This window comes from Eptatretus burgeri, chromosome 15, assembly GCF_056783735.1.
Source record: "Eptatretus burgeri isolate ZD-2024b chromosome 15, Ebu_testis_v1, whole genome shotgun sequence".
Classification (NCBI taxonomy): domain Eukaryota; kingdom Metazoa; phylum Chordata; class Myxini; order Myxiniformes; family Myxinidae; genus Eptatretus; species Eptatretus burgeri.
Genome location: NC_140975.1, coordinates 34,833,539 through 34,860,581, shown reverse-complemented (window position 1 = coordinate 34,860,581; position 27,043 = coordinate 34,833,539). Strand labels below are relative to the sequence as shown.

General features: G+C 41.6%; 1 long non-coding RNA gene across 6 annotated transcripts in view; it reads left to right on the top strand.

The window, feature by feature from the left end:
- The window catches only part of LOC147011909 (uncharacterized), a 172,120-nt gene that overhangs the window by 85,459 nt on the left and 59,618 nt on the right, over positions 1 to 27,043 (top strand). The window lies entirely within an intron of this gene.

The following is a 27,043-nucleotide window of genomic DNA, read 5'->3' as shown; positions in this document are numbered from 1 at the left end:
AACATTCCAATCACCCGCCGCATTGTCTGCAGGTCCTGAGGTGGGGGTAGCTCACGGAGTGGGCGCAATCGTTCAGGATCGGGCTTTATCGTGCCGTCGGCTATTGTGTAGCTGAGAAGATTAATTGACCTTGCCGAGAATACGCATTTCTCATAGTTGAGGGTCAGATTATATTTTCTAGCAATGCTCAACAATCTGTCCAGATTCATATCATGTTCCCCCCGATCCTTACCGCACACCGTGACATTGTCCACGTAAACAAAAGTGTCTTTGAGGTTTTCATCCGAGATGATGTCGTCCATAACTCGTTGGAAGCAAGCTACTCCATTAGTGACACCGAACGGAATCCTCCAGAATTGATAGAGGCGTCTACCTGCCTGGAACGCGGTGTAAGGTTTGTCTTCCTCTCGAATGGGAATTTGATGATAGGCGCTTCGCAAATCGATGGTGCTGAATATTTTGTAATTGGCCACGCGTTCGACCATCTCGTCTATGCGCGGCAAAGGGTAGGCATAGAGTTGGTTGAAGCGATTGACCGTTTGAGAGTAATCGACAACCATTCGTTTCTTATGGTTCTGGTTGGTGGTCACCAACACCTGCGTGCGCCATGGCGAATCGCTCGGTTCTCTAATACCTTCTTCCAGTAATCGCTTGGTCTCAGAAGTGATGAAGTTCATATCGGCAATGGTATATCGTCGCGATTTGATTGCTATCGGTTTACAGTCCGGCGACCAGTTAGCAAACAGCAGGGGGGACGATACCTCTGCGGTGGTCAGAGCATTTAGAATTAGACGAGGTTTGCTTCCTCCAAGGGGTATTTCGACGCTCGCGTGCTGCTTGAGGACATTATGACCCAGAATTACGTCTGCGCATAAATCACGAAGCACCAGTACCCTTACATCCCGATGCGTGTACCCTTTTACGTCCAACTCAACATTGCAGTACCCTCGTACGCGGGACTGTAGTGATGTGGCGGCCATGCATACCGTATTGTCTGTCGGGTGGATCTTACATTTCCTGCCCTTCACTAGCGAGCTGTTGACGAAACTTTCAGAGATACCGGTATCAATCAGAGCCTCAGCCATGTGCCCGTTAATTTGTACGTTGATGATAACTTTGGATATATTCCCCGGTGAAGCTGCTGTTACTTTCTTTTGTGAGTAGAGAGCCGCAGAAGTGGGTTTATTTCTTCTAAGAGTAGATTTGCATACCCTGGCATAATGCCCTTTCTTGTCACAGTTCATGCATGTGGCATCCCTGGCGGGGCATTTGTTACGGAGGTGTCTTTTATACCCACAAAAGAAGCATTTACCAACCGAAGTAGTTGCTGAGTTTGACGAGGTCTGGGTATCCGATTCCTTGGGTTTATCTCCATCCTCAGTGTCGGAGGTGTCCTGGGGGGTTCCTTGAGTTTCCGCCGTAGCAGTGTTCATTAGCAACACCGGTGTCCCATATGACTCAGATTGCTGCTGAGCCGTATCCATTGCTCGGGCCTGGTCAGCTACCATTTCAAGAGTGGGTTGTGCTTTCTCCAGTAAGCGTTGCCGAATGGGGCTCACCTGAGCCATTGGATGAACGCCTCTCTGGTCGCTTCATCTCGGTGTTCCTCGGCGGTTACTGCCCGGAAACTGCAGTCTTTGCCCAACTGCTTCAGAGCTTGCAGGAACTGATCGATTGTCTCCCCGGCTGCTTGCCTGCGTGTGTTGAGAAGATGTCGTATGTATACCTCGTTCTTGCGCTTCACGTGGAGCGCCCGCAGCACGTCGATTGCTGCGTCGTAGGTGTCACACTCCGAGAAGAGCCTGAATACACTGGGCCAGACATGGTTTACAAGTGCGGCCAATTTGTCGGCTCCCTCTTCAATAATGGTCAGATAGTGTGAGAAGGAACGGAACCAATGCGACCATTTCATTTCCGAGTCAGTTGCGTTTGGGTCTGCGTCGAACCTCTCCAGCTTGTAGATCTTGTCCATCGTCGGTTGAGGGACCGAAGGAATCAAGTGAAATAAATTGAAATGAATGCGAGGGAAAAACCTTCGGAGTGTAGGCTTTATTTCACTTGATTGAAGCCGCTTCTACAGACACATCAGGGAATACATGGGCAGCAAGGAGTACATGTGCAGCAAGGAGTACATGTGCAGCAAGGTATACATGTGCAGTAGATCACCGCAAAATAAATCAGCAATTAACACGGAGTCCGGTATACTCTCAATTCTTACAATTCAACGAGCACCAAGTGATCCACCGCCGTAAATGACAATGCCCCAGGGACAATCCCACCGACCGCGCGGAATCTCGGTTTTATCTGTCCCATGTGCGAGCCGCGCGACATGTGATCACGCGTCACATCCTTCAATTCATCACATTATCCATATTATTTACACACTTATATCCATATCATGTCCACACATATTATCCCTATTAAAAACACATATTATCCATATTATGTCCACACATATGATATACACACTTATTATCTATATCATATCCACACATATTATCCCTATTAAAAACACATATTATCCATATTATGTCCACACATATGATATACACACTTATTATCTATATCATGTCCACACATATTATCCATCTTATATACACACTTATTATCCATATTATGTCCACACATATGATATACACACATATTATCCATATTATGTCCACACATATTCTCCATATTATATACACACTTATTATCCATATTATATACACACTTATTATCCATATCATGTCCACACATATTATCCATATTATATACACACATATTGTCCATATTATGTCCACACATATTATATACACACTACTACTACTACTACTACTACTACTACTACTACTACTACTACCACTACCACTACCACTACTACTTCTTCTTCTTCTTCTTCTTCTTCTTCTTCTTCCTCCAGCTGCTCCCGTTTGGGGTCGCCACAGCGGATCATCCGTTATGATCCGCATAATGATTTGGCACAGGTTTTACGCCGGATGCCCTTCCTGACACAACCCTGGTCGCCTCTTACGACACAGGGATCTGGTACACCTATTCTAACCGGGCATACACTGGGCCCAGTACACTGGTACTCACTTCGCCGACCTCGGAAGGATGACAGGCTGTCAACCTCCTGGTGTGTATTCATTCAAGCAGCCAACGGGACTTGAACTCAGGACCTTTTGGATCCCAAGCTGCTACCCTAACCACTATGCCAACACCAGGCTACATATTATATACACACATATTATCCATATTATGTCCACACATATTATATACACACATATTATTCAAATGATAAACACATATTATCCTTATTATGTCCACATATATTATATACACATTATCCATATTATGTCCACACATATTATATTCACATGTAATATACAAACATATTATACATATTATATACACACATATTATATACACATATATTATTCATATTATAAACACAAATTATCCATATTATGTCCACACATATTATATCCACACATATTATCCATATTATGTCCACACATATTATATACACATTATATACAGACATATACATATTATATACACACATACTATATATATCAATATTATATACAGACATATTATACATATTATATACACACATACTCTACATATTATATACACACATACGATACATCTTATTTACACACATACTCTACATATTATATACACACATACGATCCATCTTATTTACACACATACTATACATATTATATACACATAAAATGACCGTTTTTACAGCCATTTTTCCCTGCTGTGCAGGGGTTTGGCTTTTTCTTGAGGCAATGTTTTATCGCCGGATGCCCTTCCTGACGCCAACCCTGGTCGCCTCTTATGACACACAGGGATATGGTACACCTATTTTAACCGGGGTATACACCGGCCCAGTGCACTGGTACTCATTTCGCCGACCTTGGAAGGATGACAGGCTGTCAACCTCCTGGTGTGTATTCATTCAAGCAGCCAACGGGACTTGAACTCAGGACCTTTTGGATCCCAAGCTGCTACCCTAACCACTATGCCAACACCAGGCTACATATTATATACACACATATTATCCATATTATGTCCACACATATTATACATATTATGTACACACATATTATATACACACATATTATTCAAATTATAAACACATATTATCCATATTATGTCCACATATATTATATACACATTATCCATATTATGTCCACACATATTATATTCACATGTAATATACAAACATATTATACATATTATATACACACATATTATATACACACATATTATTCATATTATAAACACAAATTATCCATATTATGTCCACACATATTATATCCACACATATTATCCATATTATGTCCACACATATTATATACACATTATATACAGACATATACATATTATATACACACATACTATATATATCAATATTATATACAGACATATTATACATATTATATACACACATACTCTACATATTATATACACACATACGATACATCTTATTTACACACATACTCTACATATTATATACACACATACGATCCATCTTATTTACACACATACTATACATATTATATACACATACTATACATATTATATACACACATATGATATACATACACATGATATATATTATATACACACATACTATACATATTGTATACAGACATATTTTATACACACATACTATACATATTACACATATTATATACACACATACTATATATATTATATACAGATATATTTCACATATTATATACACACATACTACACATATTATATGCAGACATATTACACATATTGTATACTTGCATACTATACATATTATATACAGACATATTATACATATTATATACACACATCCTATACATATTATATACAGACATATTACACATATTATATACAGACATATTTTACATATTATATACAGACATATTACACATATTATATACAGACATATTACACATATTATATACAGACATATTACACATATTATATGCACACATACTATACATATTATATACAGATATATTACACATATTATATACAGAGATATTACACATATATTCAGACATATTACACATTATATACAGACATATTACACATATTATATACACACATACTATACATATTATATACAGATATATTACACATATTATATACAGACATCTTACACATATTATATGCAGACATATTACACATATTATATACGGACATATTACACATATTATATGCAGACATATTACACATATTATATACAAACATACTATACATATTATATACAGACATATTACATCTTACTTACACACATACTATACATATTATATTCACACATACTATACATATTATATTATACATATTATATACACACATACTAAACATATTATTTACACACATATGATACATCTTATTTACACACATACTATACATCTTATATACACACATAATATACATCTTAGATACACACATACTATACATATTATATACACATACTGTACATATTATATAAACACATACTATACATATTATATACACACTTATTATCCATATTATGTCCACAGATATTATGCATATTATGTCCACACATATTATATGCACACATATTATACATTTTATGTCCACACATATTATATACACACATATTATATGCACACATATTATACATATTATGTCCACACATATCATACATTTAATTTCATGTTTGATTGGGATAATAATCTTTTTCATCATAATAGGTAGCTCTTTGCAAAGATATGCATACGAGGTATCTCGTATAATTTGATCAGCTTGCATTTGCTGCGTTATTGGTAAAAGCTTCCTATTTTCCATCCTTCGTCATTTTCTATTATCATAAACTTCACAAATGGAAATAAATACAATGCAAGCAATGACTCTATGCTGCTTTATAAATCAGTTTTAGTAGCCTTGGGCAAAGTGAGCCCCTGAAATGGTGTTGTTTTTCTTTTGTTATAGGGGCCTGGATCCTCAGAAAAGAGAAATCGATATCGTTTGCACTTTTCCATTTGTGCTGGATTGCACCTGCTATGAATCCTTAATTCCCAGTCATTGATAGTGATGGAGACTGAGAAGCATAAAATAATGTGGTATACTACAGAGGTTCCATGGCATGAAAATTCAGCAGGAGATGGAGGAATAGCTTGTTAAGGTTTCATGAATTTTATTCACATCAAAGAAGCTCAACTCTTCTATAATCTCTAGCACGATCCTCCCTACCTGTGGTAAGAAGCTCATGGGTACTTATGTGACTCACAAACTAACAGATCGAAATCAGAAGTTTATAAATGAAGTACTGAACAGATCGGTGTTTAAAATAGGGCTTGTCATGTGCTGTAGTTTGGCGACACAGCCTGCGCACCGGAATGACAGATGGAAGATATTAGTCAGGGTGACATTGCTCACCATGTGCTGGTTAGTACCCCTAATGGGCCGATTAAACCTGCAAAGATCAGGTTGTCAATGTTATTAAAGAGACTCCAGTGGTTTCTATGGCCCGTCGTGGTAAAAAGTCCATCTTTAACAGGGTCCTGAGAATATGGGAATGGACAGTTAATTTCAATATTTCCTGCCATAGGATATTCGTGTTGTGGGGCATGAGCTGGAAGGCTTGGTGCTGCTCAGCATTAATGACACAATCCCTTGAGATGAAATTACACTGGGATTCTATTAAAAACACAATTGGGTGTGAACAGCCAAAGCAAACAGTAATGGCAGAGATGGAAACAATGGAAAATGGTAATGCTTTTCCAAGGCCACTGAGGCATGGATTAGGTCTTCAAACAGCTTGCCTTCAACAAAGGCTCACAAGCATGAAGCTGCTGTGAGCAGAGATGAAACACATTTCACCTGAGTGATTTGTGATTTTTCAATTTACTTTTCTTATTCTTTCCAGAGGGGTACACGCTTGAGCCATCTTCTGTTTGTTTTTTTTCATCCCATTATATATATATTTATATATATATATATATATATGTATATATATATATATATATATATATATATATATATGTATATATATATATATATATATATATATATATATATGTTTTTTTGCTATCTCTAAGTTTTCTCTTCAATGTTGAGATAACAAAACAGGTACCAAGGAGATGTAGTCCTAACTCAGTGCACTAAATGCCATGAATTTGTTTTTAATCAAACTGTAATGTAAAGGATGTTAAAGAACCCAGAGCATCATCCTGAAAGAATGAGCAACTGAGTGCTGATAGGCTCGTAGGATCCCCTACTTTGGGGTTGCTGTATAATCAGCACTACATTGCTTAGTGGGTTTGGTGAGGCTGAAACATTAAATACAGCCAAGAATGATGGACCTAAAGGCCTTTATCTGTGCTTTATTACCTCCACCAACGAAGGTGGGTGAAGGTTGTTTTCAGCCCTGTTTGTCTGCCTGTTTGTCTGTGAGCAGGATATCTCAAAAAAGTTATGGATGGATTCAGACGAAATTTGATGGACAGGTTGGGTGTGTAAACAAAGACGAATTGATTCGATTTTGTTGAGGATCTGGAGACTATACTTTTTGAAGTGATTGTTCACAATTGAGGGATCAGGCCAAAAACGATATATAGCATTATATTTGAAAACGATGTTGACGGGTTGTGACAAAACTTGATGGAGGAGTTGGGTATGTGACCAGAGTGAGCCGATTCGATTTTGTAGGTCTGGGTCCAGATGTGGCCTATCAGTGGGATACAAAACCCAAACTGTTCATCCTGGTGGAGGTATGCACTCGACCTAGTGCCGTTCTAGTTTACCTTGTGATATCCAGAAAACACTTGGGAAGAACAATTAGAAGGAACTGGGAAAAATGGGGATGTCTGCCAGCCAAAATAGCAAAAACCATATCATGCACCACAAGAATCCTTTGTTCAGTGCTAATTCATGAACACATATGATAAAGGTACCTCGACATCTGGAAAATGTATCATTCGTAGTTTCATTTCCATTTCTACACTCAAAGACCAGGTTTTGCCTCAATCGCTTATATCAATGGCAATACACACTGATTGAAGAGTTTATTTTTGGTGTAATTTGAGATTTGTTTTATATAAGTATATCTTTATGCTAATCGCTGAAAGCTGCCATTGCTGCTTTTATTCTGTGCTTGATTTATCTTGCCTGATTGCCATCTCCAGTCAACGATGTATGTTTGTTCTGCCTTCTTCTAATCATTCACTGTCGATTTTAATTTCCTCTTTTTCTGCACACTTGTTATACATAACCATCATTTTAATCATTCATTTTCACGCCCTGTTTCGCTGTTTAAGTCATTCAACCTTTGTGATATTCATATTGCCCAAATTACCAGAGATGATCAAGTTGTCATCTTGTCTTGTCTGTTCAAAGTTATGCCTCTAGTAGCTAACCCAAGAAGGTATACTCTCTCTCACATAAAATACCCTATCTCTCAATTTTTACCACACCTTTGATTATCCACTTAAAATATAAATTTTTCTTAGATCTTCCTGGGGCCAGAAGGTGGTTGCATCATACAAAGGACTTGTAGAGCTAACTCCTGGAAGGCTGTAACATGGTGAAATGACTGCTGAGAATTGCAACCAATTCCAAATCCGTACAATTCTTGGGAATAAATTGCAGCTTCAGGTCTGAGATACTTCAGTTGATGATGAAATCTGAAGAAACCTAATATACGAGTGTGAGTCAATCACGTGACGTCGATGTGAATCGACTTCTTTTTACATAAAACTTCAAGGCATATTTTCAATCCACATGCAAGTCTGACAAAAGAATGTTATGGCCCCAAACTATGGTAAATTATCATTTTGCCAGGTAATACATTTTGCCAGATGCGATACCAGAAGGAAACAAAACATTATAAACTAGAATGGCACTCAGTATAGTGCACACTTCCACCAGGCGAAACAGTTTACCTTTTGTATATCACAGATAGGCCGGATCTGCTGACCTAACCAAAATCTAATCAGCTTGTTCTTTTCATCGAACCAACTCATCCACCAAGTTTTGTCATCCACCAAGTTTCGTCCAAATCCTTCCACAACTTTTTGAGATATTGTGCTATAAATCGTTTTTGGCAGCATTTCTCAATAGTGAAGAATTACTTGTAAAAATTAATAATTCTCGTATCCGGATCTGGATCTTTACCAAAATTAAAAGCTATTCTCCCTTCTCTCATTTGAATCTGTCCACAACTTTTTGAGATGGCCTGTTCACAGACAGACAGACAGACAGACAGACAGACAAACAGACAATATGGTGGACAGAGGTAACTAGAACAGCACTTGCTCGAGCGCATTCCTCTGCCAGGCTGATCAGTTTACATTTTTTATCCCACTGATACGCCAGATCTGCATCTGGACCTGAACCAACATCAAATCAGCTTGTTCTTGTCGCATACACAACTTATCCACCAAGTTTTATCATAAGCCATCCACAACTATTTTTGAAGTATAATCCATACTGCATATCGTTTTTGGCCCTATCGATGTTGAAGAATCCTTTAAAAAATTTTTTACAATTCTCGCATATTGACCAGATCCAGATCTTTACCAAAATCTAACCAATTCGTCCACGTCACACCCCCAACCTCTCCACCAAATTTCGTCCGATCCATACATAACTTCTTGAGATATCCTGCTCATAGACAAACGGACAGGGGTGAAAACATAACCTCTGTCCACCTCTGATATATAATTTGTCTGAAAAAGAAGAAGAAACTAGGAAGTTGCTGTCACTGAGCATGCCTGAGCACTCTTCAGCCCGTTCAATGGCAATAGCAAGCATGCTAGCAGAATAGGAGCATCCAAAAAACAAGTGCATACCTGTCCACAGCTTACATCGTACGTAATTATACAAAATTCCCTTTTGAGGCAAAGCTTGTTTTGGTAAATGTTGTTTTCTGAAAAGCTCCCTGCAGAAATACTACACACAAACTCAAGCAAACTTCAAACTTGTTTGCAGTGTAGCTTTTCCCTAATACTTGCCCACGAGCTCTTTAATTCTTCACAAACTCAGTGTCCTCTTTCTGATTGCTGCCTTTATATACTCACTCTGATGCTGCTTATTGTCCATGATTGGCTGTCCCTTTTCACTTTACTGGTGAATTGTTGATCTCATAACCAGTACTTTCCAGCTCTTCAATGAGCCTCAACATTCATGGAGAGTTTGAAAAGTAAATTGATATTTGGCAAAATGCCTTAGGCCCTATAAAATTGCTCTTCAATGTAGAAAAGAATTAATGATTTTTTCTGTGCACCTGTTATGACCACTCACTTTGAATTGTAATGGATGATGATCCCCTGCCCCCTTTCACTGAATCTCGTCCTTTGGTCATTTGTCAATTGTGCACCTTTGTATTTGGGAATATGAGAGTATTACATGTGGCCATGTACCAACTTGATGAGTTGGTAATCAACTTTTTAGTCAATGGCGGTGGTGATTGATAAGGAACCTTAAAATAATTAAGATACTTGAGTTGATCTTGATGTGAGTTGATAAGGAACATATAAAGGAAATAACTGAACAAAAGCAAGAAAAAAAGGACAACAGATGTTTCATCAGACTGAGAAGCGAGCAAGACTTTGAAGCCAAGTACGCTTTTGCCATGCCCTCCGGTGGCTGCTTTTGTCTTGCATATTCCACTCCAGGGCCTCACATTTTCAACACCAAACAACAGACCTTCGATGACAAGTTGCAAGACTGGACAAGTATAGTTAAACATTTCTTATTGTTTGAATGTTCTAAAAATTTCACAATGCCAGGATTGACCGAAAGTAGTTACAAGAGCGCCACCAGCCACCAAATATCAGACAGGTGTATTCTCCCATATTCCCCCCTTAGGTAGTTAGATAATTGCATGCAAAGCAGGCAAGATTGATCAAATCGACTTTTGCTGCATTTATCTTTCTTTGTACTGTACTGTATTGTAGCCATGTGGTTACATGTTGAAAAGACTTCTTTCTGACACATTCGATGGATTTTATTGTGGGATTTTAGATGGATTCTATTTTGGGATTTAGATGATAAATATTGGCAGACTTTGGCCTAATAAAGAAAAATAAGAGTGATTGTTCATGAAAAGATGAAATGATTGTGCAGGTGCCGTACCAACTTGATTGTGTATACCTGTTTTGTTACTATTGGTTGACTTTTATGTCACACCACATGCTTACTTTTATCCCCTTGTACAACATTTAGTTAAAGGATGTAGACATTTTTTTGGGAAGTTTACCACCATTGATGCAGCGTCTTTGACACCACCTTATTTAAGACGTTACATTTGTTATTTGTGCCTGTAGTTGGTGTCCGGAATAATGTCGCTAAAAAAACAATACATTTCTGATTTGGAATGATTTTCAATTTTGTTTGACTGCCAGACAGGCAGACAAAGTTTTTTTTTTTTTTTTTTTTTAAACAACTTGACACCCATGTCCGAAGGGAGCGGTGCAGTTTGGCATTTCCTTCTTTTAATGCGAGGGAGCTCGGGCTCCCTCTTGCGTCAATTCAGCCTCAACACCGCTTAAAATTTTTTTGACGGATGGACATACGAAATTAGTCTAGGACCTGGCTTAGACATGTATGCACTTAATTTAGGAGAGGATAACTCAACTGTTTTAGGCTAATATGACGCCAAGGAACAACTTGGGATGTGTGCCAAAATCTCTATCCGGGACGAACAGCCCGAAAATGACCACGCCCTTTTTAAAATCTCTGTACCCCATTGTCAATCACTCTATGCACCCTATTATCACTCACTCGGCCTGCTTTTGATTTATTCATAGCACCAGTGCTACAAGATCCGGAGAGAGAGAGAGAGAGAGAGAGTGAGAGAACGACTTATCCATCCAGGACTGCTATCAACTGAAGGAGAAGTTCCCACTCCTCTACAACCCCTACATGAATGGTGGAATTGTCATGAACACCACCAAGAAAGGTAGTGGAGTGCCCTTTGACCAGGTGCTAGAGCAGTGCCACAATCGGCCTGCCAAAGTGAGTGAGGGGGATAATTGGGGTCACCAGAAAGAAGGAAGCAGTAGCTCTGTGGGGAATTATCAAGCATAAAAAAGACCAGTACGTTGACCTCCTGAAGATGAAGGATGATGTCGAAGGAGAACTCTCACTTCACCACGACTTCAACCCAAGTACTGCAACTAAGATAGTTGGGATTGTGCAAGACATAGAGGAGTATCTCCTGAAGGTATGCAGTCCTCTACAAAACCAGGTAGCACTGAAGAATGTTCTCACTGGAGAAATTGTGACCAATGTAAATGTACACAAGTTGTTGTGCTGTATCAAGGAGGGCAGCACTGCTTGTGCTAATTTTATCGATGATCGACTCAGAAATAGGTCGATATCGATACACTCAACTATTATCAAAATCAAGTTTACGTCCCCAAAAACCACCTTGAAATTGGCTCCCAAAGCAGACATCAAAGATGAGACAATCAAAGCTCTCATGTTTATTGAGTATGGGAGTCACCGGGGGTTCACTGTTGAGGAGCTACTCAAGCATGAGATCACCAACTCTGCATTCTTCTTGGTTGACGAAGATGGTTACTTGAGGAAGAGTACCAAATCACAACTTGGGACTGAGCTGCTGAAGTTGTACCCACTAATAGATAAAAAGGGCCAGAAACCTCCCCACAAACCCATGCCATCATTATCGACTTCATGGCCTTGGTGAGAAAGGTGCCCTTAAAGAAGCTTGATCCGCCCGTCAAGACATTCCATGACTTTGCTATTGCCTTGACATCTATGGTCACCAAAGCTGGGCACAACTGTGATGAGATCCATATCGTTTTTGATGCTTACAGAGAGGACAGCATCAAGAATGGAGAGAGGGGAAGAAGAAGAAAGTCAAAATAAATGGTTGTCCTTGATGTGATATCACCAAACCAAAATGTTCCAGTGGTATTAGAGAACTTTTGGTCATCTTCCATCAGCAAAACTGCTTTCCAGGCATTCTATGTTGAGTGGCTCACCACCAATTACCACGGAACCAAACCTCTATACCTCGGTATATCACCACAGGCATGGATGGTGTCAGCTGGGTGTGCTTCTCCATTCCCTCGGCTCAACTGCACACACGAGGAAGCTGATGACAGAATGTCCTGCACATGGAACATCATCCTAAGTCACCGGTCAGGACCTACATCCATGACGCTGTCATCAGGTGACACAGATGTCTTTGTGTGCCTGTTATACCACATCACAGTCAATTGGAGAGATCTTGGCCTCCAAGAGCTTTGGCTCGTCCGCAACTCAGGAGTGAAAAGATCAATATTACCACTCCACGATATCTGCATAGCACTAGGAGACGAGCTCACAAAGTGCCTCCCAGCACTCCATGTGCTGACTGGGTGCAATACAACCAGCAAGATATCAACTAAACTTGCAGCCCTGAATGTTGTCCGCAAACCAGGAAATTCCTCTCTGATCCTGAATTTTGACTGTCTCCAGCTCGCAGAAAGTGCATTACAGATGGCAGAGACATTCGTGGTCAAGTGTCTCAAACCATCAACAGACCTGGAGACATTTGACGACATGCGTCTCACTGCATTTGATAGCAATGCCCTCAAGATGGACTTTGAGAGAACCACTTGCACCTCAACTAATGCAAGGAAACATATCCATAGAGGCTATTACCAACAGCAGTTGTGGGTCCAAGCCCCATTTAGAGATGCCACCCTGATTATTAATGCCGAGTCTTATGGGTTTGTAAGAAGGGGCAGTTTATTAGTCCCTGAGATTGTGATCTCCAAACTCAAAGGCCTGCCAAATCCCTGCACATGTGGCAAGTGTGCTCGCAAAAATGGGTGTTCCTGCCGGGTAGCTGGGATCAAGTGTTGCAAGTACTGCAAATGCAAGGGAGGTGATTGTTGTAAAAACCCTATCACTGAATGAACACTGCTCATCATCCTCATACCTGGGCTCTGTTGTGTTACTCTTCTTGTTCCTGACCCTGGTTTACGTGACACATAAACAGTATTAATGTGGTTTTAAAAGTTGTATTGTTGGTGGTTGGGCAATTTCCCTGCTGATCTTTGAAACATTTAAGCTCTCTAGATACTGCTGCCTACTAAAGTAATGTTTTGTTTTTTATTTTTCATTTTTAAGTTAACATTCCATTGATAATAAATAGTATGTAAATTATTGAAAATACAATTTCTTTATATTAATCAAATGCTCGCTTTTTTTCTTTTTAAAAAATCCCTTGTATTGTTCAAATTCCAAATTGTCAGTTCAACTCTAGTAGATGACACAAATCTTCTAACTTTGCTCTAAGTCTGGAAAGTTTAAGTTAATAAATATATGGCAATTCCAGTATGTATGGTAATAAGTATGGTAAATAAAACGGTTTTTAGCCATTTTCTCATAAAAAATATCAAATTAGAAATTTTACACTCTTCTATGACCCCTGCTAAATAAATAAATAAATAAATAAACATGGCCATTCTGAACATTTTGAGCACCTCAGAAAATCTGAAGCTCCAACGGTTTAGAAGATACAGCTATGTCAGAAGTTGCACTTTCAATGAAAAAGGGTGTGGTCATTTTAAAAAGGGCGTGGTCATTTTCGGGCTGTTCATCCCGGATAGAGATTTTGGCACACATCCCAAGTTGTTCCTTGGGGTCATATTAGCCTAAAACAGTTGAGTTATCCTCTCCTAAATTAAGTGCATACATGTCTAAGCCAGGTCCTCGACTAAATATGAAAGAGGCTATACTACTTTAAAATCTCACTCCTCTCTGCATCTGCGTGATCGGGACGAATTCAGAGCAAAAGTACTGCTAAATTCTGGCTTACTTTTCCAATTCATGTTCCGATTCATGTTCAAAATGTAACATTCAATTGAAATTCAGTTGGTCCTCGATCGCAAACTGACGTTTGCTTGTCTGTCTGTCTGTCTGTCTGTCTGTCTGTCCACAGACACAGAAAAGTGAACCAATTGCTTTCACCTCACTCTTTACTTAAAGTGCATTGGGTAATAATTTTTAAGTTACAAATGTGTCTTAATTGGGCCTTGAGGGCCCAATTCTGACATCTTCCCCAAATAATATGCTTTGATGAGAATTGCAGAATAACAATAAAGCCAATAGTTCTCCTGTAAGCATCAGAATTGTTGCCCTGCTTCCGAAAGCAAGCAAATTCATAACACATAAATCATTGAGAACTGGGAGAAACATGGGATATGTTGAACAGTTCTAACAAGAGGAAACTCCAAAAAGAAGAAAAAAGCAGATACAAACACGAAAGGGCAATTAGAGATTGCAGACCTCACCAGGACTTACTTTGTGTGTTGTAGTTTTTGTAGCAAACAAATGGAAGGATGTACAAAATGAAAGGTCGTAGATTGCAAATGAAAGGTATAAATGAGGTAGTTATAAATGTGTGAAGGTCAAAGTTCTGATAAGTTGTAAAGGACAAATGGTCTGAAGGTGTAAAGGCCAAAAGGTCTGAAAAGGTCTAAATGGGTCAAAAGGGTCTTAAAAGGGTGAAGGTGTTTAAAGGGTGTAATGTGAGGTCTAATGGGGTCTAAAGTGTCTTAAAACTTCTAAAAGGGATTTGAAGGTAAAAGGAGTCTCCAGGGTATTAAAAGGTCTGAAAGGTGTGAAGTTCTAAAGGGTAGAAAGGAGTCTAAGGGTGTCCAGGGTTCTAAAGGGTCTAAGAGGATTTAAAAGGCATTAGGGTTCTCATGGGTTTAAGGGGGTCTATATGGTTTAACATGGTCTAAAGGATCTACAGGGTCTTTATTGTCAGGTCAGACCAGATGAGATCTGTCAGTTGCTAATGGTACCATGTAAACCTGTGCAAACCTGTTTCATGGTCGGGTTGTCGGTGACTAAACCATCTCCCCCACCAGGTTTCTTGGTGAGGAGGGTGTGTGGATATGGACACGCAGCAGGATTATAAACAAAACTTGTCAAAGGGTGGAAGAGTGCCTTGTGAGGCAATGGCTATCCTTATCTGGTGTCCAACTGCATCTGCAGATGACCTCCTGGATTTACACCCGGGCCACCATAAAACACGTCACATGGGAACACATGGGAGTACCTCCTGTGCAGCTTCCCTTCGCAGGGCAGCTCACCGGATGGCGGGATTGGGCCAAAGGTTTTTGGATCCCAATTATTTGATGATAGGAGGAAAAGCATGGGGTTAACCATCCTGGGTCGGATTGTGGTGGTGTGTGTCGGGGTGGTGTTGAGGTGTCGTCCACCAGACGGCGGTCTCCTCGGGTTAACCTGGGGTGGTCCCTTAGGGTGGGTGCCTGGAATGTACTATCTCTAAGAAAGGATGTTCACCTGTCCCTGCTATCAACTGAGCTCCAGCGTTTGAACATCGGTATTGCAGCACTTTCTGAAGTTCAGAGACCGGATAGTGGTGAGATCATGGTGAGTGGTTATGCCTACTATTGGTCTGGTCGTTCTGATGGTTACCATGCCCAAGGAGTTGCTGTTGCTGTGTCCAATAAACTGACTCCAATGATAATTGAGGTAATACCGGTCAAGGAGGATATTATGAGACGAAGGAATCATCACTCCTTGGGTGTCATTTCCCTGGTCTCTGTGTATGCTCCGACTGAGGCGAGTGATCTCACTGTGAAGGAGGCATTAGATGCTGTGCTGGAGTCTGTGGTTGATTGGTGCCACAAGCGAGATACTCATTTCAATCTTTCGACTGGCACTGACAGGGATGGTTTTGAGACATGTATTGGTCCCCATGGGTCTGGAACTGCAAACCAGAATAGCACCAAGTTCCTTGACACTGCAAGAGATTGTAAACTTTGGGAGGCTGGTTGTCCATGGTTGTGCCCAATAGCCAAGGAGACTGCTGAGGCAGCATCAACGCTTTGCACAGAGTATGGTCCCAATGGATGGATGGATGGACATCCTTTACTGGCCCTTGTGGTTCTTAATGAGAAGTCGGAGCCACTGAGAATGCATGTTTCCTGGGTGAAAACTAAGATCCTGGGTGTCAATGACATATTTGATGCTGCTATTTTGTCTGTTCCTGTTTGTGGTGAGGATGTTGAGGTCACGGAGAGATTTACTTACCTTGACAGTGATATTCTTGTCTCCGCATGTTGTTATCCAGAAGTCGATAGACGTTTGTGTCGGGCCTGGAGAGTCATGGATTCACTGGATCATGGGGTGTGGTGCTGTCGGTACCAATGCAGGAGGATGAAAGTCTGAGTCTTTAAGTCCTTGGTGCTTCCAGTCTTGCTCTACGGATGTGAGACTTGGTCTCTGACCAGGGACCTGAGATGGAGGTTTAACTCCTTCAGTACCAGGTTTCTTCAGAGAATCCTTGGCTATTGCTGGTCGGACTTTGTGTCCAACAAGCAGTTGCTGAGACTCAGATGAGATTTGTTACCTGTGTAGTCCGTGAGCATCAGCTGCGGCTGTATGGACATGTGGCTCGTTTTCCTGATGCTGATTCTGCTCACCAGATTCTCTCAGCGAGGGAGCTTTGTGAGTGCAGGAGTCCAACGGGTCACTGCATGTGCCAGCATGCAGGCAGGCCTTTGCCAGGTAGATATCGTGGGTTTGAAATGCTCTCGCCCAGTTTTATATTGAACCCGGAGGTTAAAAAGAAAATGTTGCTGTTTGAATGCGTTTTATCACCCTTCCCTTCCCTTCCCCTCATGCTACCTTCCCTTCCTCTCCCCTCATGCTGCCTTCCCTTCCCCTCACACCACATTCTCTCCCCCTCATGCCGCCTTACCTTCCCTTGCCCTGACACTGCCTTCCCTTCCCATCATACTGCCTCCCTCTACCTCCCCTCATTCTTATCTCCTCCCAAAAATTCCTCCCATCTCCACCCCCCCCTCCCGTGAACATCTCTGGGCAATCTCCGCATGCTGTATTAACGTACCCATTTTGTTCAATCCTGCACAACCACAACCCCCCCCCCCCACACCTTATTCACAAGCCTCACTGTCAAACACAACTTGAGAACCCCTCCCCTCATACTTACCTCCCGCCAAACCCCCTCTCCCTCCCCATGGTTGCTCCTTGTTTGCAGCAGGTTGATTGGGGATGGGCCAGACATAGGCCTGGTGGATGGCCAGACAGAGGCCCTGGAGAACCAGTGGAAAGTGTATGCAGCGACGTGCTGTTCCGGTGCATGCTCCCATACCTGACCTGGTCTTCAGTGTCTTTGGGGGTATTAAGGGTCTATGGTCTTAATATATAAATATATATATATATGTTATAAATGGTCTTAATATATCATGTTTTATTTGTCTTAAAGGGTTTTTGGTGCTTTTGAGGATCTTTGTTTTTTTTTAGGGTTTAAAGGGTCTTAAAGGCTCTTAGGGGTCTAAAGGGTATTTGCGGTCTCAAAGGGTCTTCTGATTTTCAAGGCTTTCAAAAGTCTTAGCAGTTTTAGGGGTCTTAAAAGGTCTTCAGAGTTTTAGGGGTCTTTGGGTTATCTTCTTCTCTTCTTCTTTCGGCTGCTCCCGTTAGGGGTCGCCACAGCGGATCATCCGTCTCAATTTCGCTCTATCCTCCACATCTTCCAGTGACACTCCAACCACCCGGATATCTGCCCTCACCACATCCATGAACCTCTTCTTTGGCCTTCCTCTTCTCCTCCTGCCTGGCGGCTCCATCTTCAGCATCCTTCTCCCGATATAATCTGCTCCCCTCTGTACACATGTCCAAACCATCACAATCTCGCCGCTCTCACTTTGTCTCCAAACCGTCCTACCTGCGCTGTCCCTCTAATATACTCATTCCTTATCCTATCCATCCTCGTCACTCCCAACGAGAATCGCAGCATCTTGAACTCTGCCACCTCCAGCTCCGCTTCCTGTCATTTTGTTAGCGCCACCGCCTCCAAACAATACAACATAGCTGGTCTCACTACCGTCTTATATACTTTCCCCTTCACTCTTGCAGCTACCCTTCTGTCACAAATCACTCCTGCAACTCTTCTCCACCCACTCCATCCTGCCTGCACTCTCTTTTTCACTTCTCTCCCACACTCTCCATTACTTTGGACAGTTGATCCCAAGTATTTAAACCCATCCACCTTCCCCACCTCAACTCCTTGCAACCGCACCATACCACCACCCTCCCTCTCATTTACGCACATGTACTCCGTCTTACTCCTACTGACTATCATTCCCCTTCTCTCCAGTGCGTACCTCCACCTCTCGAGGCTCGCTCAGCCTGCTCCCTACTCTCCCTACAGATCATGATGTAAATCATGGTCATGATTATGGGTCTTCGGGTTATGAAGTGTCAAAATTAAAAGGGTCTCATGTAATTAATACACATACTCACATTCTGTGCAGACAAACATTTAGACAGACAGACAAATGGAATACCCTCTCCTCTGGCGAGGGTAATAATTCATATAGATTGAAAAAAAAAGTCCTACCAGCAAAGCGCCAGCACCAATGAAGAGTTGGACAAAATGTAAGCCTTACCTGCATGTCATTGTCAAATAATCCAAAGCCAGCCCATAGTTGAAAGGGGGAAAAACATTTTAAAACCAATATTCATTCTCAAGAACAAAGCATCTAAAGAAACATCTAATAGCTCATCAGAAAAATGTCCCATGTCCATTGCCAGAAGTATTTTTTATGAAAATTGATGAAAACAGGATTGAGGTATGCAAACCACCATGGGAACCAAGCTGAATCTGACGTTTTGAGCATTAACCCTTCATCGGTGCAAAAGATGCCTGATGCTGTTATTATCAAGTATTGTGGTGGATTCCAGGTAGCCTATCCCACTTATATTGCCCTTATGGTTAAACACCTGACTAAAATGAGTGTGATTTCCTTGTGATTGCTATGTGGATATTCACAACATTAATAGTCCTCACTTTGTAGGTCAGTTTTTAGCTCGCCTGTTCGAAGAACAGAGCTATAGTGATACCCCCGGCGTGAGCGTCAGCGTGAGCGTGAAAATGTTAAATTTTTGGTATTATGGAAAAACTCCTCGATGGATTTCGACGAAACTTGGTGGGGGGGGGGGTTAGGTATGGTCCAAGGATCATGCCATTAGATTTTGGACTTGGTCCCCCCCCCCCACAAAAAAAATTGCTAGAGAAAATTTTTTTTTTTTGCATTTCTACATGTTTTAAGTGATTTCCAAACCCCCCCCCCCCCAAAAAAAAAATGTTGGAGAAAAGAACTACAACTCCGTCAGCACTGTTGACATATTTAATGAATAAGATATAAGGTTCACTTGAATGACCCAGCAGTATTGGCGGCGGAGGTTTTGCACTCTACCGAGTGCTCCCCCTCTAGTTTCCTTTCTAATGTTTTTATCTACCACACTATTTTTTATACGCCCGATATATATATATATATATATATATATATATATATATATATATATATATATATACATATATATATATATATATATATATATATATATATATATATATATATATATATATATATATATATATATATACAGTAGACTAGGTGTAAGTCGGCAGCGTGTAACTTGTCACTTCGCCTAAGTTGGCAGCGTCAAAAAGTCCCGAATTTATCTCACGTTAAATCCCTTTGAATAAAGGGTCATCCCTCTGTAAGTCGTCATCTCTAAGTCGTCACTTCGTCTAAGTCGTCAGATGTTGTCCATTCCCATGTAATGGAAACTCAAGTAAATTACCACTCCTAACTCGTCACACGGAACTGCTGCCTCATGAGAATCCCGATTTCATGGAATCGTGATGCTCGCTCATTGGTGTACACCGCCAGTGATAGGTTATTTATAACTGCGTACACACGTTGATCGCACTGCAGGCAGGACAATGGCGACTAAGCATAAGCTTACAACTAAAACCTACCAAGAAAAATACGACATTACCCAGTTTTGTGAGGCAAACCTACTGATGAAGAAAACAGACATAGCTGAGAAGTTGGACATCAAACGGCAGACATTGAACGATATCTTGAAGAATAATGGCAAGATATTTGGACAAGTGGAGAAGATCGTGAGGCCGGTGGGAAGTGTGAAATGCGTGAAATGTGTGTGCTTTGAAGATGTCGATGACGTACTCATCATCTGGTTTCGGCAAATGTCGGCTCAGCCAAATATTCGGTTTCGGCCGATTCGGCCAAATATTCGGCCGATACTGTTTATCAGTGGAGGATTGCCCAGCCAACATCATGGAATACAATGACCGGTTTGAATCCTTTCTCATGCACCAGATGCCCAAGAGTTTGAGGCAGTCAAACATAACGGATTACTTCGCGAAGAAGTAAAGGATCGATCGAGCTTAGTGTTGAAGTCCGATCATGGTTTTATCTTGGCTTGTTTTGTACATTACCGCACTCACTTACACATAGGCATTGAGTGGTAATCATCACCACGATGACTGTGTGTCATGTAATTTGTCACCATACCATCACCGATGGTATACGAGTTGTCTTACAGAGTTGTTCATTATCTTTACTTTTGATAAACTGATTCATGAATTCCATCTTTGCTTGATCACTTTCCAACTCACCAACTCACCCCCACCTATGCCCCGAGCATTGTGTTTTCCTTTTGGTACAATAGCCGGCTCTCACACATGTGTCCAGGCCACGCACGACTTCATCCTTCACCCCACAGTCATCATGAATGTTCGCATACGCGTAAGTCGTCACATTTCTAAGTCGTCACTTTTTTCTCGGTCCCGATGGTGACGACTTACGCCTAGTCTACTGTATATTGTTGCGGATTCGCGCCCGCCAGCGTGCGGACGGCCACGTAACTCGAATCGCGGCACGTTGCCCACCGGACGGACAATCCAGTCGTGACCCTCTCGGACTAACGCCGGGAACCAGTCACGGGTGGACCTTTCGGTCTCACCGCGATCGTGCCAATCGGCCCCCGCATGGGATAGGGTTGCTCGCCAAATTCGACCTACCTAAGTACCCACACGGAGGGTAGACCGGGCGATCGCACCTCGCCGCAGGTCGACTTCGGACACGGGCCACTTAAGCGACCCGTTCCGTACTATCGGGATAACCGAGCGGTGTTATTCGTCGACCTCGACGGTTCGATTAATTATCGGGCATCTTAACCCACGACCAACCCTTTACGTGAAGCAAGATGAGGATTCAATGAAAGAAATGACGAAGCGAAGCGGGAAAACAGTTCAATAATAAGCACATTTATTTCGCGATGAACGGAAAGCACACATATACAATTCCACCAAAAGCACATGGAAAAGAAGAAGACAAAAAGCAAATGCGACAATGCAGATCTATCCGACTACCGGGCTCTCGGCAACACTTATACAATTTTACTTCACAGACGGCGCCGACAACACATATTCCCAAAGCAAAAGAAAAGAGAACCACCCTCCAGGATGAGGGGGTAGGCGGGCCTGGGGCCGAGACCGTGTCGGGCCTACCCGTCTGATGATGAGACGCGGAGCGGCGGTGGTGCCTCAACTCCGCGGGCCTCGCGGACAGTGTCTGGTAGGGGGTGGGAAGGGGGCCCCCTTTTGTCGCACTATCTCAGCGCGGGGGGAAACAGGAGGGGGTTGCTGATGCTCGGGGAAAGGAGGATTTCACAAAAATCTTGGGTCCCGCGATGAGCGTCTCCACCACGACCTCGGTCGCGCCGCCGGCCTTTCCCTCCGCAGTTCCTCGAATCCGACGCGAGCACCCCCTCGTCCGCCTTCGCCGCCGCCGCCTCTCCACAGCTCCGTCCTCTTCACTCCGACTCCGCGAACTCCGAACTGCCACTTCAACTCAACTCTTCCTCCGCTTCCAACTCAACTCTTCCTCCTGCGAACTGAACTGCCTCGACTGACGAACGCGGCCCCTTATATCCCTGGTGGCCTCGCTCCTTCATCTTTGACCCTCTGCCTCCGACCTTTCACCTCTCTTGCTGGCTCCCCATTGGCCCGAGGAAAAGTGGGCGTGAATGCTTTCTGATCCATGAATTTGCATATAGCGACCGCCCTCCAACGCCCTGGAGGCGGGGCCAAATCGCCCCTCGCTCACCGATTGGACGGAACAAAAGTGGGCGTGAGTCGTTTTTGATCCGTTTTTCTGCGGAAAGTCCGCGATGCTTTTGAACACGCTGCTCGGTGCGCGCTCTACACGAGTCCAGCATCGGTGCCCACGAGTGGCGCGAGATGACGGTGATGCGATGGTGGCGAGTTGTGACGGTAAAGGTCGTGGCGGTTGTGGTGAAGCGGCGTTGTGGTTGGTGGTTGTTGTTGTGATGGCTGTTGAGACGTGGTTGGTGGTGGTAATAATGGCGGCTGGTCCAAAATAAAGATAGTAAAAGAAAAACGGCTATCCTGAAGAGTCACAGCCCTCATGAATGACATTTATTCCCTCTAGACAACGGGTTTGGGCCTAACTACACATATACTTACCGAGATATCTCACCTAAGGGACCTGAATGGTGGTTTGCGAATTTGGTCAACCACAACAATATATATCGGGGCGTATTATGTGATACCGGTCGTCGGTCCATCTGTCTGTCTGTCTGTCCGTCCGTTCCTGTCCGCACACTAACTCCCAAAGTTTTCAACTTTCACGTTTCATATTTGGTACATAGGTACAGACTGTGGAGACGGTGTGTCGCGACATACGTTTGTCATCTAAAGTGGTTGTCATGGCAACCAGTATGCTGTTTTCCATCTGTTCCTGTCCGCATTCTAACTCCCAAAGTTTTCAACTTTCACGTTTCATATTTGGTACATAGGTACAGACTGTGGAGACGGTGTGTCCTGACATACGTTTGTCATCTAAAGTAGTTGCCATGGCAACCAGGATGCTATTTTCCATCAGTTCCTGTCCACACTCTTACTCCCAAAGTTTTCAACTTTCACGTTTCATATTTGGTACATAGGTACAGACTGTGGAGACGGTGTGTCACGACATACGTTCGTCATCTAAAGTGGTTGCCATGGCAACCAGGATGCTGTTTTTCCATGTAATAGCACAATTCTGTATATACCTTCTTGGTAGGGTGTATATTGTGCTCACTTGCGCTCTTGTTACTGATTACAATATACAAATACATATATTGCTTTATAATTACATAAAGCCTGGTGGTGGCGCAGTGGTGAGGGCAGTGGCTTGGGACCCAAAAAGTCCTGAGTTCAAGCCCCGTTGGGCCACTGAATATATGTATGTATGTATGTATGTATATATATGTATGTATATATGTATATATATGTATGTATATATGTATATATATATATATATATATATATATATATATGTATATATGTATATATGTGTATATGTGTATATATATATATATATATATATATATATATATATATATATATATGTGTATGTATATATATATATGTATGTATATATATATATATATATATATATATATATATATATATATATATATATGTATATACCAAGTCGAAAAACACCAGTGGGTTGACTCAGCCTGTCATCCTTCCGAGGTCGGCGAAATGAGTACCAGTGTACTGGGCCGTTGTATACCCCGGTTAAAATAGGTGTACCAGATCGTTGTGTCGTAAGAGGCGACCAGGGTTGCGTCAGGAAGGGCATCCGGTGTAAAACATGTGCCAAATCACTATGCGGATCATATGGATGATCCGCTGTGGCGACCCCTCACGGGAGCAGCCAAAGAAGAAGAAGAAGAAGAAGAAGAAGAAGATATATTGCTTTATAATTATACTTCACTGCAATGCTTTATAAAAAATATTAATTATTAGACTCGTCTTTTAAAAACGATAAATGTATAAACAGGCGAGCATTGGGTGGCTTTGACACCAACTCTGGTTGTCTATTTCATTTGAATGAAACAAGATGAGCAAATTCTGAGTGCACAGCCAAGCATGACCGTATCACCAAATTGTCCGAACAGCTTCGCTCCCCAAGTTATCTCTCCAGATCTTAAATGTTCACCTTGCACAAAGAAGAGTTTCGATTTGTACTTTAGAAGAAAAGCAAGCTTTCTGAGTGGTTTCATAGTTCATGGTTGTGTGGGTAAAAACAATGCGGTGGACACACCTGTGAATGAACAAATTGCTTCTTCAATACCAGCAAATTGGTGAGTGCAGCAACCTGGAGCACTGGGAACAATTTATTCTCTATATTAATGGCTCAACCCATCCAGGAAAACAAAAGGAATTCAAATCGATCGAAAATAAAATCACAGAAAGTCGAAAAACAAAAGTAAAAACTATAATCACACAAATCATTCATTTCCACAGTCTATCTTTTATTTTTTTAAATATCCAATACAGATCCATGCCTTGTTCGTCAAACAATGATGTCATAAATGGTATGTGGTAGGCTCAGTAACTTGTAAAAGGGATCTGAGTACGGCCTCTTGCAAAGCGAGATGTCCCTGAGCTGCACTCCTGGGTTCTCTTGTCACCTTGGTTTATTCTACTCCTGCAGTGGAGGCTTTTCCATCCATCATCGCTTGCACTTGGACACCTTTTATCACCTCTGTGACCCCTTAATCCATGCTGCTGTTACCCTCCCAACAGGGCCCCTGATGAATGGCACCGGTTCAACAGCAGGGCAAACTTGGCTGCATCAAACTTACACGTTAGCAGCAACTCTAGTGTTAGCTTCCTATCTGTAAATATAACTCGTGGATATTTTATGGACGTTGGTGGTGTAATTCCTACAGATACTATGATTTTGCTTTGTTGCGTAAGGAATGAAGGAAAGTGACACTACACTTGCTGCGCAGTGTATTTCTAAAAATAAAAATAAAAACATTATTTAATGAACCTCAAAGACAGTTATTCAACCAATAAACAAAACCGAAAATGTTGCAACAAGCATCTGGAACTCGTACAACACACTGTCGATACAGTTTTGATTCAAGCAAAAATATATGGCTTTCTCATCTTGGATCCCAATAATATACAACTCATAAGGGTGTAGATGGAGGTGCGGCGTCACCTGGAAGGGGAATTCATGCAAGTACTATCTTTCTGTTGTTGATACCCTGTTGATCATGCTATCTCGGGGGCAAAATTGTCCAAGTTCCTGTTTCATTTTAGTACCCAGACACATTTTATGACTTTTTTTCAATCGTGTACAGACGGTTAACATTCCCTTTCTCCACCTAGGTCGAAATTACCTTAAAAATCATGGTATCATTTGATAGGTGCATAAAAGAGCTATCGAAAGGGTACAAACTCTTGACCAAACATAGATTTTAGAAACACATGTATGCTCGGAAAGAACCTGCTTCCCCATAAATTTCATGCAGATTTGAAGACATATTCCCCTTTCAACTATTGTAATGGAACCTGTGTCAGAAATGTTAAGCTCAATGCAAAAGCCAATGTATCCAAAATCATCATCTTTTCCCTTTGATTGCAGCTTTGGGATGGGGGCTAAACATTCTCCACCCCACGTAGTGATCTCGACTGTGCCCACCTCTGAAGGTATATTCACTATTCTCACCTCCAAAGGCATCTACATTACACTAACCTCTGTGGGCATATTCACCAGGCTCACTTCCACAAGGGGATATGTTCCTGAAAAATGCTGTGAATGTTGAATCTGCGAATGTCGGGGCATTGTTTCAATGGGAAAAGGGGGGATAGGTTCCCGGCGGTTCGTGATTCATTTTAGAAAATCAAAAATCCCGTGAAACCGTGAATATGCGGCAAAAAAAACCTCGATCCCCATAGGGCAGGTACTCTGCTAGTTTCAAGTCATACATTAAACTGAGATGGCAGACACCAGTCCATCTACAGTGGAAGAAATGCTGGTAGCAGTTGTGCGGTACCACGATAGGAGAAACACAAACAAGACGACGAAACAGGTGCACGAAGACGTTGAGGAGTGTTTTGGAAAGCCAACAAAGTGAAAATCAAATATTCATCTTTGGGATAAAAAGGCATTTCAAACTGGAAGTGCACTCAACAGCAAGTGCAGCGGATGACCAAAAAATTCGTTCTTACAAAATTATAATTCGTCCAAAAATTATAAGCAGTTAAAAGCGTGTCCTGGGACTTATGACTCACCCTGAAGAGTGGAGTGGACATCTTGCCCCCACATTACTTAACTTGTCCCTGTGCTTTGTCTCTGTCAATTCCTCTATATTTATA